The sequence below is a fragment of the Sorex fumeus genome, unplaced genomic scaffold (assembly GCF_029834395.1).
Source record: "Sorex fumeus unplaced genomic scaffold, SorFum_2.1 ptg000014l, whole genome shotgun sequence".
NCBI lineage: Eukaryota > Metazoa > Chordata > Mammalia > Eulipotyphla > Soricidae > Sorex > Sorex fumeus.
The window spans coordinates 25,615,912-25,628,334 of record NW_026606071.1 but is presented as its reverse complement, the minus strand read 5'-3'; the positions used below and the strand labels follow the sequence as shown (position 1 = coordinate 25,628,334).

Below are 12,423 nucleotides of genomic sequence, written 5' to 3'. Positions count from 1 at the left end.
CCCTACCATGTCCAATCAGCAGTCAGGGAGTGGCTCCAAGCACTAGCAGGCATGGTCCACAGGCACCCCTCATCCCATCCCACCTTTCTCAACCCAAATACAAGTAAAAATGGGCTTGTACAAAGGACCTGAACAGATATTTCAAAAATATGCAATGGTCTTCTAAGTACATAAAAAGGATGCTAGATTATCATTAGTTAAAGGGGAAACACAAACTGAAGTCACAAATTAGGTACCACTTCCCAACTGAGATAGTCATACTGAAAAAAAGAATAGCAACTGTTGGTGAAGATGAGAAATAAGTGCCCTCATACACTGTAGAAGGTAAAGCAGCTTTGGCAGTCGGCAGTCTCAAACAGTTAACTATAGTTAACAGTAACTAGTAACTAGTAACAGTAACTAGTAACTCCACTCCTAGGCATAAAACCAGGAGAAATAAAAACATGTCCAATAAATGAATTTTCTATTCATAAAAGTCCCAAAGTCTATAAAAACACAAAATAATTCATATCCACAAAATGGAATATAATGTAGCAATAAAAAAAAGGATGAAACACTGATATACTGGTGAACTTTGAAAACTTTAAAAGCTCACCAAAGAAACAAACATACTGTATGAATAAGTTCACTGTCCAGAACCAAGCAAATCTAGATAAAGTAGAAGAGCTGCCTAGAACTGGGTGATGGGAGAGATTAGGAGTGATCCAAAAACAGCAAAAGCTTCTTCAGTAATGACAAAGACCAAAAACTGATGATGGTGATAGAGGCCCAAGTCTGTGAAGTTAAAACCACTTAATTGTGTACTGGCCATGAGTGAACCGTATGTATGGTATGAGAAATGTATTTCAATAAAGTTGTTTTCAAATCATGAATCTGCCAGGAGCTAGGAAGATAGCTGAAAGACTGGAGCATATGATTTGCAGGAGACGGGCTTGGATTCTATTCAGCAATAATTATATGGTCCCCAGTAGAGCCACCAGTGACCCCTGAGCCCTAAGCTTGGAGTAGCCCTTGTGTGGTGCTAGGTGCATTTCTTCCTTAAAATCTTTTAAACTCTAGTCTTTTAAAGACAGTCATGAAAAACCAATCTTACGCTGTATGTTTTCCCTATGCTATTTTCATACTCTCCACTATAAAGTAGAGGGCAGAGGTCACGTACTCAGGTTTAGGTCATCCATTTTGGGGGGTTGGGAGTCATACCTGATGGTGCTCAGCTCAATCAATGGCTACTCCTGACTCTGCATAGGGATCACTCCTAGGGATGTTCTTGAGGAACAAACATTGGATGAGCCCTACACAAGGAAGAGTGCCTTACCATCTCCAGTAATAGTTCTGTGGCTCTACAAGCTTAATTTTTTTGTATAGGGCCCACATCCAGCAGTGCTGCGGAAGATGGGGTGGGGAAGCCATTACTGCTCAAGAGCCAGATGGTTCTAGCTCTGTACTTGCTTCCTCACTTGTGTGTTCCATGATTGGAGCCACTAGGACCACATCGAGGATGCTGTGGTGTGGAGGTATCAGGGCTCAACCTTAGGGCCTGTATTCTAACTCTCTGAATCATACCTTAGCCCCTCAAGCTTTCCAGCAGGCTTTGGTGACCATATGGGATAATGGGCACTGAACCTGGGTCAGTCACAAACAGGCAAGCATCCTACCTGCTGTTCTATTGCTCTAGCCCCACACCTTATTTTTTATAGCAACTAAAATCATTTATTGATTTAAATTTTTAATAGTTATATCTATATTCAACTTATTTTTTATTATACAAAAATTGATGTACAATATTCACATTAACTGAATAGATTGGAAAATAACAGTATGTTTAACCAAAATGATATTACTTTTAGAATACATATTTCAGAACAAACAGTAACTTTCACTACAATGATAGCAGTTTAAAAAGATACTTCTGAATTTGCTGGAGCGATAGCACAGCGGTAGGGCGTTTGCCTTGCACACAGCCACCATGGCCGACCCGAGTTCCATTCTTCCGCCTCTCTCAGAGAGCCCGGCAAGCTACCGAGAGTATCTCGCCCGCACGGCAAACCCTGGCAAGCTCCCTGTGACGTATTCCATATGCCAAACACAGTAACAACAAGTCTCATGATTGAGACGCTACTGGGCCCACTCGAGCAAATTGATCAACAATGGGAAGACAGTGTTTGTTTGTTGTTTGTTACTTATAGAAATAGTCATGGTTATTAAGCCATAACTGAATTAGAAACAACTGAGGGGCCAGAAAAATAGTACAATGGGTAGGGCACTTCCCTTGCATGCAGCTGACCCCTGTTCAATCTCTAGCACCCTATCTGGTCCTCCCCCATCTCAAGAATGGTTCCCTAAGCACAGGGCCAGGAATTAGCACTATAACTGCTGGGTGTGGCCCCCAAACCAAAATAAATTACAATTAGAAAAATTTGAGTTATATTTATAAACAGAAACACAGATTGATACACTTAAATTGATAATACTCTTAGTTTCTGAGAAAATTCATTCTTTCAGGAACACATTTATTACATCTTAATCATTTTTGTAACTTTTATTTTGCTTGATAAAGGTCAACTTTAGATTCATCCTACACTAAAGTCATTCATTACTTGGTATTTTAACCTCCTACTTTTCTCCAACTATACTTTATTTTTTTTTATTTAGATTTTTTTGTGAAACACCATGAGGTACAGTTGTAGCTTACAAATTTTTGTGCTTGGGTTTCAGTTATACAATGATCAAATACCCATCCTTCCACCAGTGCCCTTCTTTTAGAGAAAAAGAAAAAAGAAAGAAAACATAACCTTACTTCAGCCCTCTTTCTTACCAAATCTTAGTGCTTGCCCTCAGAGATCAAAACCAAAAGCAGGACGAAAACTGACATATGTGTCTCATTTTTGAAAAGAAACAACCCATCTCATTTATAGTAATCTCCTTTTTTACCTTTCTCATGGGGTGGAGAGTGGGGGGGTGGGTGCAACTTGGGCACTGATACTGATGGGCCAGAAAGAGGCTAAAAGGGCTGGCGTGCACAGCTGCACACAGTCAGGAGTTCAGTTGTTGGCACTGTATCCCATGCACACCCTGTACTAGCAAGTGTTAGTCTTGGTGCTTCCCCTCAAACAAACAACAACAACAACAAAAATACACACACAACAGGTAAGATTTGTGTACTAGATACACAAAAAATAACTAAACATAAATTAAAGATAATAACTGAAGGTAAATTATAGTCCCCCACTTACTATTGGACTAAAACCAAGAATAAAAATGAACACTCCTCCCCTTTTTTGTAGCCCAGAAGACAGGTGAGCAAAACTAGGTGAAATATAACAAAATCATTTTTTGGTCACATCTGGCAGAACTAAGAAAAAAAAGACTGACAAACAAAAAGGCACCCAGGACCACAAGACAAGTGTGTGCATATATACTGAGAACAGAAATATTCTAAACAAGATAAACAAGTAATAGCTATTCTTATCCAATGTACACACTGTCAAAAACAAACAAACACTGGCCTCCTGTTGTTCATCGATTTGCTCAAGCGGGCCCAGTAACATCTTCATTGTGAGACTTCTTGTTACTGTGTTTGGCATACTGAATACTCTCGGTAGCTTGCCAGGCTCTCTGAGAGGGGCGGAGGAATCGAACCTGGCTCGGCCAGGCTGGCTGCATGCAAGGCAAACGCCCTTCCGCTTTGCTATCACTCCAGCCCTTAAATGTACAAATGTTTCAAATGTTACACAAATGTTTCAAATGCTATCACTCCAGCCACTCCAATGTGCAAATGTTTCAAATGTTACACTGGACCTGAGTGATAGTATATCACTTGCACATGGCCAACCTGGTTTCAATCCCTCGAATCCCATATGGTCCCTGAGCATCACCAGGAGTGACTCCTAGTGCAGAGCCATGAGTAACCCCTGAATACTGCAGGGTGCAGCCCAATAACAAACAAAGCAATCAAAATGTAGAGGGTAAATTTAATCACTTTTTTCCTTCCAACTTCAATAAGTTAATTGGGGTAATCTCTTATTTTTGACTTGAGGGGAGAGGCATGCCTGGCAGTGCCCAGAGGCTACTCCTGGTTCTGTTAGTGCTGGGAGTGAGGTGTTACTCCTGCCAGTGCTCAGGGAGTCATGCCGTGCCAGGGATCAAATCCTGGCCACCTGGAGCAAAGCATGTGCTTCAGTTCACGGAACCATCTCTTAAGCCCAGGGAGAGCCTTGTAATGATCAAATGGGTATGCTGCTGATGAAAGCAAATAGTTACATTTACATTATGAGATTGGTGGTTTTGTTTGTGCTGTCATCTTTACCTCCACCCCAAAAGGGAGTTTAGATTCCATCACATCTGAGAAATCACTTAACTCCCTGGTAGTTCTCAGATATGTTCTAGAAGGAATATTTCTTGTCTTTATGGATTTAATTATCCTACCAAATCTACAAAGGTGTTCTGCAAACATTTTGTCATTGAGCAGGTAAAAACATTAATATTTTATATGAAATATTAGAATGTCCTCAAAATACATTGTTATTTTATTTTGAAACTTTAACTTATGTAATTGTCAGTTAGACTATACTTATGAGGTATAGCATAAAAGCACCGAGGGCTATTCCTGAACAGATCCAAGAAGAACCCCTGAACACCACCAGGGCATACTAGATTTATATGTCTCTGGCTGGATTCTGTGTGAACAGTTTCCAAACTTAATCAACTTTTAAAAGCAAAGCATACATATCTTAAAGATACAGTGTATATTTAAAACATACTTCAGTTGGGAAGGGGTTAGTACAGCAAATAGGAGGCTTGCCTTGCATGCAGTTGGGACAGGCTCAAGCTCCAGAATCCGATATAGTCCCTGATGCCCCACCAGTGGCACTGGATTCCTGACCTCAGGGTCAGGAGTAAGATCTGAGCACTGCCAGGTGTGCCCCCCACTCTCACCCCCAAAATATATGCTAGTTAATGATGCTTAGAAAAGGAAAAAAAGGGGGAGGGGGAAGCACTGCAATTTAAGCCCTAGCTGAAGACTCAGTTCAACTGAACCAAGAAATTTCACAATAAAATCTATCTACATCTATAATCTCAGCAATCTCAATATTTTACTACTATTTCATGAGACTTGTCGGGTTTTCTTGTTTTGTTTTTAAATAAAGGACTGGGGGCCCTAAGTGATAGCTCAGCAGTGCACAGTTTGAGTTCCATCCCAGCATCAACTGTCCCTCTTGCCCAGCAATGCAGGGTATGGTCTTGATAGCTCCCAGCACAAGCACTGACCCATCAGACCCAGTCCCTGAAGATCACTGGAACTGGCTCCTGGGTCACCTGAGAAATACTTTGCAACACCCTTCCCCTTCCCCCCACAGCACTTAACTATAAGAGATGTTTTCCTCCTTCAGAAAGTGAAGTTAAGGGCGCTAGGGAAAGGGCTCCAAGGTCCGGAAAGCATGTTTTGCAAGCTGGGAGTTGGTTCAACGCTGGTTCAATGCCCAGTACTGCAAGATTCTCTGAGTAAGGCAGGGAGTGAGCACCAGGAAGGGAGCAGTACTCCTCCCCCAGCACTGCAGAAAAAAATGGCCAAAAAACAAAGTAAGCTTTCTGGTTGAAATACAACAATGGAAGGAAGTACTGTGTTCAGGGCTTTATATAAGGATGGCAATCAACAACAGGAATGAATAATACATCACTTTGTGTGTTCATTCTTCCTCAGCTTACCAGCCTCTTCAAGCACAAGATTGTATGTAGAACTTTTAAAACCAGAGCTAAAAAGACAATGAGGCAGTTCAAGTACCTAACTTCCGGTCAAAAACTAGTATTTCTCATTTAAATGAAGTCTTAAAGCAATGTAGATGACCTTAGTTTAGAGTTAGAAGATCAAAGGCCTGAGCAAAAGTTGTCTTACAATCTACCAGGGCTGGATCCCCCACATCCCTTCTGATTTCTCAGCATTGACAGGAGTAATTCCCAAGTGCAGAACCAGAAGTAACCTCTCAGTATGGTCAGGTGTGGTCCAAAAACCAAACGTAAAATTAAGTTATATAAGATTTAAAACTTGGAGTTAAAGAGATAGTACACCAGTAGCACTCCTTATATACTGCTGACCCTAGTTGAACCTCCAACACCACATATGGTCTCCTGAGCCCTGCCAGGAGTGATCCCTAGGCACAAAGCCAAAAGTATGCCCCTGAGCACAGACAGGTGTGGCACCAAAAAAAAATTTTTAGGAGGCTGGAGCACAGTGGGTAGGGCGTTTGCCTTGCACTGGGCCAACCTGGGTTCAATTCCCAGCATCTCTGAGCACTGCCAGAGCCTGAGTGCAGAGCCAAGAGTAACCCCTGTGCATTGCCAGGTGTGACCTAAAAAAAAAAAATTTTTTTTTTTAAATAAAACTGGGGCCAGAGCAAAAGTGCAGAGGATAAGGCACTGACCTCGCACAAGGCCAACCCAGGTTCAATCCCTAGCATCCTGTATAGTCCCCAAGCATCAACAGGACTAATTCCTGAGCATAATGCCTGGGGTTAAGTGTGGCTATGAACTAAAAGAATAGATATAACAAAATAGAACTAATTGGTTAATACAGGTACCAAATATATGACCAAATGCCTCAATTTTTTCAAAGTTCTTTCAGAACCCAATACAACTGGTAAACTATATAAAAGGGGAGAAGCAAAATATAGGATCATATATATCTCGCCCGCACGGCAAAACCTGACAAGCTACTCGTGATGTATTCGATACGCCAAAAACAGTAACAAGTCTCACAATTTGTTGTGAGACGTTACTGGTGCCCGCTCGAGCAAATCAATGAAAAACGGGAAGACAGTGAACAGTGGACTACAGATATACAGCATGCTATCAGCTACATTAACAAGAGGGGAAATGCTGGGGAGCTTGTTTAACTGGCTAGAGCAGGAATCCCAAGAGAGATCCCCCAAGTACCTCTACCAACTTCACCTCTTCCCCAGAACTGAGCTGGGAGAACTCAAGAGTACTGGAGGATCTGCCACCATCACCCAAAAAAAAGAGGGGTGGAGTATAACTCGTACATATGCACATGTGCTTATTTATAGACAAAGGAAAGTAAGAAATTGGAAACACTTGTGTGACTGAGGGGAAAACATTAATTTTTGCTGTAGTATGTTTTGTTTTAAATTATCAATTTGAGTCAGAGTGATACTACTGGATGCAAAGGACTTGCTTGGAATGCAGCCTACTTGGCTCTACCCCTTGCATTACATATGCATGCTTCTACCATCCCCCCATGCCCACCCCCAACCTCTAAGAGTGACCCCTGAGCACTCGGCCAGGAGCAAGCCCTAACTATAACCACTGTGGCCCAACCCCTAATAATTTACTTATTAAAAAATGAATTATGGACAGTATGATAATTAGAAATAAAATTGAAAGAAGTAATCTTTCCGTTGGTCAAGTATGGGAACTCTTTCCCTTAACTGCTGTCTTATGACATAATTTCTATTTGTTGTGCCCCTAAAGTTTTTTCTTTTTTTTTTTTAAGGTCACACCCAGAGATGCTCAGGGGTTAGTTATTCCTGGCTCTGCACTCAGGAATTACTCCCTCCTGACAGTGCTTGGGGGACCATACGGGATGCCGGGGATCGAACCCAAGTCAGCCGCGTGCAAGGCAAACACCCTACCCGCTGTGCTATCTCTACGCCCCCACCAAAAGTTTTCTTGAGGATAAAAATAACAGCATAAATCATATCTGGACCACTGAAACTTCTAACCCAGTGTATTAAACACAGTATAATTCTTTGAATAGGAAACATTTGTCAGAACTTGTGAAATGCATGTCATTCTTATGTACTTATTTAAGAAGCTGGATTTATATGATTCCCACAATTCTGAGTTATGCATTGTACATTTATGACCAAAGAAATGAGATAGGGAGAATTTTTTCCAAGCTCCCTAGCTAGGAAATCTAAATGAAGTTTCCCCATGAATAACTATCACTAACTGAATCCACAGGGAGACTCCATTATCTCACAGCCCTATAAAGTAGATGATAATATCCATAGTAATGGAAAGTGAAGCCCAGAGACTAAAAATTTCTGGTAGGCACGAAATTCTGAGTGGCACATGACAGTAGGAGCAACTGTAGGATTCGAGGTCTATAACCAAAATCCAAATGCTCTGTCCTCCAACTGCATTCTGTGGGTTAGTAGTAACTGATTTATTTCAATTACTATAAATTACTACAAATGTTGTCTAAAGTGATGCTGCAGTAGCTGTGAGCTCACACCTAAGGGGGGAAAAAATCCTTGCATTTCCCCCCCCCCCCACCCTTGCTAATTCGGCTATATCCTTCTGCACAGGTTTTAGTTCAAACTTTTCACTAAAGAAGCCATTAGTGAAAGTAACATCAAGAATGTTTGTTTACAAAACTGTAGCAAGCTGACTATATCTAGCAGTAAATAAAAACAAGAATTTTGATACAATGCAGCATTAAGTTACAGTAACTTTCTCTGTGGTTAAAAGGCAAGATTTTTTTAAATGAAGATACACTGTTACTATAATCATAATAAAGCCCTCTTAAAATATAGTTGTGAAGAAATTAAAGTTTTCATTAATCATTTCTAACCAAGAAATTTTTCAGAAAACAGATAAAGATGCCATTTATAAATCACATCATTTTTTTTCTTAGGCTGTTATCTGGGGGGAAAGATATCATTCAAAAGGGGTAGTATCAGGATTTAAGAAGTGTCCTTTAAAAATTTTCCAGTCAATTTGTATCAAAGATTTATTTCCTTCCAGAATACAGGTCTGTTAAAAAAAAAAAAGGTCAGGTAGATTTCTTTTTTATTGACGGCCATGAAAGAAAAGAAGTATAAATTTAGTAGGCTCCCAATATTTAAGTATTCAAGTATTAATTTTAAAAAGTTTGAAAGTCCTTCCTTGGGACTGCTAAGAAGCAGTTTATGAATCTATAAATAAAACAAAGCTTCAAAGATCTTTTGATTAAAACTGGAGGAACCCATTACGAGTTTTTGAAAATTTTCGGTCATTCATATATTCTAAGGAGGAAAAAAAATCCTATTCAACTGCTGCTAATGCTGCCTTAAGGAAAATCTTTAAGTTAAAAAAAAAACAGAACAAAAAAAGTAATTTTCTATCAATACCATAATTTCCACAGTGTTTGGAAATAAAATAATTTCTCCAATTCATTTTTAAAAATTTTATTTGCATCTCTCCAATTCTTATGGGAAAATGCTATTACATGGTTTTACAAAGCCTCTCAGTAATGACAAAGCAATGACTTGAAAAACACCCAGCAAAGTAGATTTCGAAAAGTGACTTAAATACAGAAAGGCCAGAAGATGTTTCTGTTACCATTTCTAAGAAGAATCTTGTATGTATCCATTACAACTATCACACTGACAAAAAGTATTTCTAAAATAGCCCGTTCGTTCATCCTTTGCACCACCTACAATAACTGTTTTTGGTTTTACATTTACATCAGGAAGTGGGCCTGCATGTTAACAATTTCAACGCAAAAGGTATCTCTCATACTAACCCTTTAGAAGGCAGAGCTGCAGCTAGAATTTCAATTGACTTCTTAAAAAATAAAAAACGCTAAGATAAACCTCAGAGGTCATATTCGAGGTCCTTAAAAAACTGTCTTACAGTCTTTAATGTGCCAATTTAAACCTGTGGCTTAAATTATTGTCACTCTCAGATGGAGTTGCCTAATGCATTCAAGACAAATAATGGATTCTCCTAAAAGCCTATTTTCGAATAAGAACATTTCATTTAAGTTTAAACAGAAATTGGGGGGAAGGTGGTAGTGGATTGGGGTGAAGCAGTCAGAGGGAAAACCATAAAACCCAAACGCCGTTGACACGGGTAGCCAAAAAAAAAAAAAGTGATATAAAAACGAAAGTGTATCAGCAAATTTTAGTCCTAACGGGGTGTTTCGGATAGACTTCAAGTGATTATTATTACCTTAAAAAAAAAGGGATTAAAAACCGAAACCGTCTTCAAACACCAGCTTCCCTTTCAGAAGATCCCAACAGTTTTTTTTTCCTTTCAAAAAGTTATTACGAGTATGTTTTTCCCTTAGCACCCTTTTGCCCTCCCCCGCTGCACTGCCATGCCGTGCTCAACTGACTTTTAAATAATAATTTAAAAAAAAGAGGGCGAGGGAAAGAGACCAAAAAAAAAAAAAAAGATCCTGGAAGGGGGGATTGGGAGGGGGGTGGGGAAAGCAGGAGTTCATACCATTATTTCCACGAAGTCGCAAAGAACCGAAAAGAGAGCTTTTTTTTTTCCTCCCCTTTTCTTTTCTTTTTCCCTCCACCCTCCAGCCGCCACCCCCACCCTCCCCCGGTGGGATGGGAGCCGCGGGACCCGGGAGTTCAAGGAATAAAAATACCAGTACGAGAGGAAACCTTGGGGTTCGAACTTTATTGCACAAAAGAGAGAAGGGAGCGCCGAGCGGCCGGGACGTTGCAGCGCTTCCCCCGCGCCCGGCGGGCACGGCAGACACCGAGGCGGCCGGCGGCAAGGCGGCAGCAGCGGCCAGGCGGCGGCAGCGACAAGCGGCGGCAGCAGAGGCACCTTCACCTCCTCTGCCCTCGACCGTCTCTTTCCTTTCCTCCTCCACCCCCCGCGGGGCACCCGGGCGCCGCGGCCCGGGACCTCGGCCCCGGCCCTGGCCGGGTGGGAGACGCGAGGAGGCGGGCGGCGCGGGGGGCTGAGCCCGGGCCGGGCCGGCGGGCGGCGGGCGGCGGGCGGCGGGCGGCCTCCCCCGGGGCGGCTCCGCGCTCCCGGCTCCCGGCTCCCGGCTCCGCGCCCGGCCCCAGCCCCGGCCCCGGCCCCGGCGGCGGGAAGGCGGGCGCCAGCTCTCCGCGGCCGACTGGCCGCGCACACACACACACACACACACACACAAACACACGCGCGCGCGCACACACACACACAACACACACACAACACACACACACGCGCGCACACACACGCACACCCCCGGCCGCCGGCTCCCACCCCGCCCGCCCGCCCGCCGCCCCCCGCCATGAGCGCCGCCGCTGGCTGCAGGCAGAGTCGCTGCCGCCCCGGCCGCCGCTGGCTCCAGTCCGCCGCCATTATTCTTTGTTCGCTGCGAGCGGCGGCGATGTTGTGGGGCTCGGGCGGAGGCTCCATCTTTGCCGCGGCCCCTCCTGTGAGGGGGAAGGCCCCGAGCGCGGCTGTCCGGCGCCTCCCTGGTCCCCCCTCCGTCCCCCCCACGGCTCTCTCGGGCTCCTGCCTCCTCCTCCTTGCTCCTCTTACCGGTGGTACCAGCTCCTCCGTCACTGCTTTCGTTCGCGGCCCGGATCTCGCTGGAGTTTTATTCTCTCCCCCACGTAACACACCGCGTCAAACTACACCTCCGCCGCGTCACTCACCAACACTCCGCTTCTCCCAGCCGCCCGGGCCACAGGCAGCAGCAGCCGCCGCCGACTGAGGAGCCGCAGCCAGGGAGCCAGCCAGCGCCGCCCAGTGCCGAGTGCGCAGCGGCCGCGTACGGAAACAGCCGAGCGCCGCTTCGGAGGCGCTCGGCACACCCCGCCCCCCCCGCCCGCGCCCGAGACGGAACTTGCCGAAGGGCTTTCGGGCGCCTTCGGGCGCGGCACCCGGGCTTCAGCCAGGGGGAGGATCCGCGGCCGGCTGGCCGCCCGAGCGGGGGACTGGACCGAGCTGGGGCGCGGGGAGGAGTTGGTGTGAAGTCCCACCGCGCGTCCTGGCCGTGCGAGACTCGGCAGCGGAAACTAGGAGGAGGAAGCGGGCTTGGTGTGTAGCCCAGTGGGGAAGTCCCGAGGTCGTGGGGGACGACGGCTGGGCTGGAAACCCCCGCCCCGGTCCCCACCCGGGGCCGGCCTGCCTGCCCCTGCGGCGGTAAAGGAACGGCGCTCCGCAACTTTTCAAACGTTGCCAGGACTTGCAGAGCGGCGTCGCGGACTGTGGGACTTAGAATTCTGGAAGCCGGTGGGGAAGGGCGGTCGCGACCCCTGTCGCCGCCTCGAGGGTTTGGGCGGGGCGCGCGCGGGGCGGCGGCGGCGGCGCTTCCCCCCCCCCCCCCCACCCCGGGAGGGCCTGGGGGTCGGGGGGTGGTAGCCGCGGGGCGGTCGAGGGACTGTGCGTGCAGCCTGCGTGCGACGGTTCGGGGCTCCGGAGAAGCCAGGAGACGCCAGCTAGCCGCCGGCCGAGCGCTGCTATTTCGGGGACAGAGCTCTGGGGACTTGGGACACCACGTGGGATTCAGCCCTGCAGCGCGGGCAGCCGGTGCGTTGCATCTTAAAGCCTCGGCGGTGGGGGAGGGTAGGCTTCCGAGCACTTGGCTGAGGTTGCTCTGGGGCCCTCTCGACACCCCCTTCACTCCCCCCCCCCGCGCCACCCTCCCGCCTTTCCCCCCCCACCCCCCGCCCCATCCCGTCTCGC

The 12,423-nt window shown here is 45.6% G+C and overlaps 1 protein-coding gene across 4 annotated transcripts in view; it reads right to left on the bottom strand.

Annotated features, from left to right (window-relative positions):
• The window catches only part of CREB1 (cAMP responsive element binding protein 1), a 68,826-nt gene extending 57,312 nt beyond the window's left edge, over positions 1-11,514 (bottom strand). For 2 of the 4 annotated variants that reach the window (XR_008792081.1, XM_056111541.1), the window contains exon 1: positions 11,275-11,514. The gene's annotated coding sequence lies outside the window, so the exon portion shown is untranslated. The remainder of the gene's footprint in view (positions 1-11,274) is intronic. The other 2 variants (XM_056111543.1, XM_056111542.1) reach the window with 2 other exon arrangements.
• Between the last annotated feature and the right edge of the window lie 909 nt (positions 11,515-12,423).